The sequence below is a fragment of the Chiloscyllium plagiosum genome, chromosome 4, assembly GCF_004010195.1.
Source record: "Chiloscyllium plagiosum isolate BGI_BamShark_2017 chromosome 4, ASM401019v2, whole genome shotgun sequence".
Taxonomy (NCBI): domain Eukaryota; kingdom Metazoa; phylum Chordata; class Chondrichthyes; order Orectolobiformes; family Hemiscylliidae; genus Chiloscyllium; species Chiloscyllium plagiosum.
In genome coordinates, this window is record NC_057713.1 from 18974931 (window position 1) to 18981098 (window position 6168).

The window sequence follows — 6168 nt, forward strand, 5'->3', positions numbered from 1 at the left end:
TAACTTCCCTGGATGTATTTCCGGGAATAACCTCCCTCAGCACAGCTGTAATGCTATCCCTTATCAAAAATGCCACTCCCCCTTCTCTCTTGCCTCCCTTTCTATCATTACTGTACATTTGTATCCTGGAACATTAAGCTGTCAGTCCTGCCCATCCCTGAGCCATGTTTCCGTAATTGCTTTGATATCCCAGTCCCATGTTCCTAACCATGCCCTGAGTTCATCTGCCTTCCCTGTTAGGCCTCTTGCATTGAAATAAATGCAGTTTAATTTATTAGTCCTACCTTGTCCCTGCCTGCCCTGACTGTTTGACGCGCTTCTGTTCACAACTGTACCAGTCTCAGATTGATCTCTTTCCTCACTATCTCCCTGGGTCCCACCCACCCACCTTACTAGTTTAAATCCTCCCAAGCAGTTCTAGCAAATTTCCCTGCCAGTATATTAGTCCCCTTCCAATTTAGGTGCAATCCGTCCTTCTTGTACAGGTCACTTCTACCCCAAAAGAGATTCCAATGATCCAAAAACGTGAATCCTTCTCCCATACACCAGCTCCTCAGCCATGCATTCATCTGCTCTATCCTCCTATTTCTGCCCTCACTAGCTCGTAGCGCTGGGAGTAATCCAGATATTACTACTCTCGAGAACGTCCTTTTTAGATTTCTGCCGAAATCTCTGTAATCTCCCTTCAGAATCTCAACCTTTTCCCTTCCTATGTCGTTGGTTCCAATGTGGACAAGAACCTTCTGCACCCTCTCTGGGACATCCTTGATCGTGCCACCAGGGAAACAACACACCATTCTGCTTTTTTGCTGCTAGCCACAGAAACATCTGACTGTACCTCGGACTACAGAATCCCCTAACACAATTGATCTCCTGGAAGCTGACGTACCCCTCGTCGCATTAAAGCCAGTCTCAATACCAGAAACTTGGCTGTTTGTACTACGTTCCCTGAGAATCCATCACCTCCTACATTTTCCAAAACAACATACCTGTTTGAAATAGGTATATCCACAAAAGACTGCTGCGCTAGGTGCTTACCTCTCTTACCTTTCCTGGAGTTAACCCATCTATGTGACTGTATCTGAGACTTATCCCCCTTCCTATAACTGCCATTCATCACATACTGTTGCTGTTGCAAACTCCTCATTGCTTCTAACTGTCTCTCCAACCGATCCATTCGATCTGGTAAGATTCGCATCCAACAGCATTTATGGTAGATATAATCCGCAGTAACCCTTAAACTATTCTAATAAATTAAATGATCTAAATGGCATTTCAAATAACACAAACAAAGTAATGTTTTTCCAAGAATACATCGTTGTGAGGAGATAATGCTCACACCTGCCTGGAGAATGCAGCAAATCCAGTATGGTTGATTGTCCTAAAAGTCTCTGGATCAAAGCGGGATAAGATGGTGGATAAGGCTGAAGATACAGAAACTGACAAGAGGCTTTACAATGGGCTGTTATGCAGGTGGAACTATGCAGAGTCTTTCAGGTCTGCTGAAAGATAGTAATCACTAACTACTGTCTCTACTAAAGAAAGACAAAACATTTAAGATTAGTCATGAGCACAGGTAATTCAGAGTGAGACATACACTTGGCACAGTGACCTATGTATAAAGCAGCCCAGACGATCCTTGATCTTTCAGCAGAATTCCGAAGAATTACACTGCAAGAGGTACCTGACATCAGGAGACATGGTGAAAATGTCTAAAAGACTTCCAGCCTGGCCAGCTGCCAACTCTCCCAGGTAATGATGTTTGGGGTTAGTTACAGAACCCAGGGTAGTGCAAGACAGTGACTGAGATATCTCTGGTAGTTAAAAAGGTGTGTTATTCTTTAAATATTTAATACATTATTTAAGTTTTACGGATCTCTAAGTGTCTCTGCTATGTCTTTGTCTATATATGAATTGTTGTTTCACAGAGCCGGGCAACAAAGTAATCAAGCTATCTGAAGCTACTTGTACCAACAGCACCAACAGAGGGCGGCACGGTGGCACAGTGGTTAGCACTGCTGCTTCACAGCGCCAGAGACCTGGGTTCAATTCCCGCCTCAGGCGACTGACTGTGTGGAGTTTGCACGTTCTCCCCGTGTCTGCGTGGGTTTCCTCCGGGTGCTCCGGTTTCCTCCCACAGTCCAAAGATGTGCAGGTCAGGTGAATTGGCCATGCTAAATTGCCCGTAGTGTTAGGTAAGGGGTAAATGTAGGGGTATGGGTGGGTTGCGCTTCGGCGGGGCGGTGTGGACTTGTTGGGCCGAAGGGCCTGTCTCCACACTGTAAGTAATCTAATCTAATCACCTTTAGGGAAGAAAAGCTGCTTTCCTTACCGGGTCTGGCTTACCTGTGATACAGCAATTCATTTGATTCATAACTAGCTTATAAAATTACCTAGCAAGCCAGCGGTGATGAGGAATAGGCAATAAAAGACTGGCCTTGCCAGTGACATCCAGGTCCTACAAAAGAGTAAAATTTAAGATATCTGCAAGTTATTCAATAGAGAAGAAATGGCTAATGTATTTTTTTACAGCACCTGCATGCTTCTTTACAGATGTGCTTTAAAGATGACCATTTCTTCTGGCTTTTTCCGGGTTTTAGGGAGTATATGCAGTTGAGATTGTTTCACCATACCTTCCTTAATCTCTGGAGACATCACTGGTTTCAGCTTCTGATTCCTATTGCTGTATTGCCCATTAGTAGTTTTGAAGCACAAGAAATTATGTCAGCCTTTCCTCTTTGGAATGTATATGTGCTACTGGCACATTCTTATTGCAAGTACAACTCTACAAACACCGTCTACTCCTTACCATTTCCAAACTCAGCCACAGTCCAACTCCAAAGTCATAGACAATTGCAGCATGGAAATAAGCCTTTCATCGTTCCGAAGGGCCTATGCCCGAAACGTTGACTCTCCTGTTCCTTTCAATGCGCTCTGACCTGCTGTGCTTTTCCAGCACTACATGTTTTGAATCTGACTCTCCAGCTTCTGCAGTCCTCACTTTCTCCCATTCTCTGGTATAAAAAAACAGTTGAGGCCAAAACATTAAATCTTTTCAAACAAGAATGTGCCAGTAGCACTTATACGTTCCAAAGAGGAACAGCTGACATAATTTCTTGTGCTTCAAAACTACGAATGGGCATTACAGCAATAGGAATCAGAGACTGAAACCAGTGATGTCTTCAGAGCTTAAGGATGGTACGGTGAAACATTGTCAACTGCATATCCTCCCTAAAACCCAGGAAAAGCCAGAAGAAATCTTTAACAGCACATCTTCGCAAAGAAGCATGCAGATACTGTAAAAAAATACATTAGCCATTTCTTCTATATTGAATTACTCGTAGATTTCTTAAATTTTATTCTTTTGTAGGACCTGGATGTCACTAGCAAGGCCAGTCTTTATTGTCTATCCCTCATCGTCGTTGGCTTGCTAGTTCATTTTATAAAATAGTTAACAGTCAAATAAAGGCAGCTCTCACCTTAAATGCATTATCTGGGTCGACATGACACCAATTGTTAAAGTTCACTTGAGAATGTAACTTTTAAATGTTTTGCAATTTATATATGAAAGAACTGAAACCAACATGTTCACTCTAAAAGATGAGAGACTTAACAAACAATCCAGGTCTTTTTCAATATATAATTTCAGTTACATCACACGGTAAACTTTTGCTATAAATTTTGTGTCTTACGGTCTTGTATTCCACAAACACCTGATGAAGGAGCAGTGCTCTTACCTTCTCAACCAGTCTCCTAAGTGTTGCCTCTGTGAAAGCTAGTGCTTCCAAATAAACCTGTTGGACGAGAACCTGGTGTGTGGACTGTCTGTGTGGAGTTTGCACACTCTCCCCATGTCTGCGTGGGTTTCCTCCAGATGCTGCAGTTCCCTCCCAGAGTTCAAAGATGTGCACTCTAGGTGAATTGGCCATATTAAATTACCCATAGTTTTCAGGGATGTATAGGCTAGGTGCATTTGTCAGGGGAAATGTAAAGTATTAGGGTAGGGAATGGGTCTGGGTGGGATACTCTTTAAAGGGTTGGTGTGGACTTGTTGGGCCAAATGGCTTGTTACCACACTATAGGGATTCTAGGATTCTATGAAGATAATTACTTAAAACTTCATTTGCTTCCACACACACATTGCCACTTTGGTCCATAATGGACCCTGCTCTTTTCCTGGTTATCCTTTTATGTCTAACATATTTCTAAAATACATGTAGATTATCCTTTATTTGAACTTTCAGTATTTTATCATGCCACCTCTTTGTTCTCTGGCTTGAAAAAAAAATCCTGTTTCTACAATCCTCTAGGGCTACTACTGTTTTTAGCCCTCAGTATCTACCATATGTTTTCCTGGACTTGTTAGTCCCATCCTTCACTTTTACAAGAACATGTTGGCCTTGAACTCATACTATTACTTTTTAAATGGCTCCCACAGCTCTGATGTAGATTTTCCTACAAGTAGGCGGCACGGTGGCTCAGTAGTTAGCACTGCTGCCTCGCAGCACCAGGGTCGCAGCTTCGATCCCAGCCTTGGTGACTGTCTGTGTGAAGTTTGCACATTCTCCTGGTGTCTGCGTGGGTTTCCTCTGAGTGCTCCAGTTTCCTCTCACAGTCCAAAGATGTGCGGGTTACGTGAATTGGTCATGCTAAATTGCCCATAGTGTTAGGTGCATGAGTCAGAGGGAAATGGTGGGTTACTCTTCGGAGTGTCGGCATGGACTTGTTGGGCTGAAGGGCCTGTTTCCACAGTGTAGAGAATCTAATCTACTGCTACTAGTCCTATCATACAGGTCGTTCTACTATAATGCAACAGTTGCATTACTCTGCAACTTCAGGCTATAAAAAATCATGCTATGGAAAGCCACTTGAGAAAATTGCACTGTACAAGATCAGTCAATAAAATTGCTAAACCTGTTCAGTAGAAAATTTGTGTTATCGACACAGTGTCCACAATTCATCAACTGCATAATAGCCAATTTGTGTTAACAAAACACATGTTATACCAGATCGAACTGTATTTAACAAAAAAGGCCTTCTCCCAATTTAGGACCTTTGTTTTTGGTTACACAACTACCATAATCTTTAGCATTATGGTCACTATCACCAAAATGCACCCCCACTTACATAACTTGTCTGGTTTTGTTGCCAAAGTTATGCCCAGCCTTTATAGGAATTTTTTACATGCTGGTTTGAAAAAGCTCTCCTGTACCCATTTCAAGAATTCAGGCCTCTCACAGCCTTTTAGACCTTATCTATCCTAGTTAATACTGGCCAAGTTGAAATCTACTTGAATATTGCCCTATTATTTCTATATTATTTCTAGACTTAAGTTCCACTTTGTAAAATATCCCAAGATACTTCACAACTTTACCTTTATATTCTGAACTGTTAAAATACTGCTATGTCAAGGAATAACACCGAGCTTCGCGGATGTAGGAGTTGCAAAATAATGGGGTAAAGGAGTGTTACTCTGTTCAACTTGCCAGAGCATTTCTGCGCTGAAGAGTGATCAACTATGCCTGACTTTAATGAAGTTATCAAGACTTGAAACATTAACTTGCTCTCTCTCCATGGATGCTGTCTGACCCACTGTGATCTCCAACATTTGCTGTTTTCAGTACAGGTTCTAGCATCTGCAGTAATTTACTCCTAAACTGTGTCTGGCTGTTGTTTTTCCAATAGGGTGTCCATCAGCCAGAAACACAACCATTAAATTTAGAAAATAGTTTTGTTGCTGAAGAAATCAGGTCAAAATGTAAAGTATACGTTTTAGGTCATTTTCTCTTTTACACATTAGCTGTTTCCCATACAAAACTTGCAAATTACAACCCTTCAAATGTTTACCATATATGGTATTGTTCTGCAGGGCAGACATTTCAGTCACAACATTTTACTGGAATACTTCCAAGAAGTGATTGGCAAAGACCACAGAAAAACAAAACCATCAGCTCAAAACAATCATTTACATAGTCATAGAGATGTACAGCATGGAAACAGACCCAACCCGTCCATGCTGACCAGATATCCCAACCCAATCTAGTCCTACCTGCCAGCACCCGGGCCATATCCCTCCAAACCCTTCCTATTCATATACCCATCCAAAATGCCTCTTACATGTTGCAATTGTACCAGCCTCCACCACTTCCTCTGGCAGCTCATTCCATA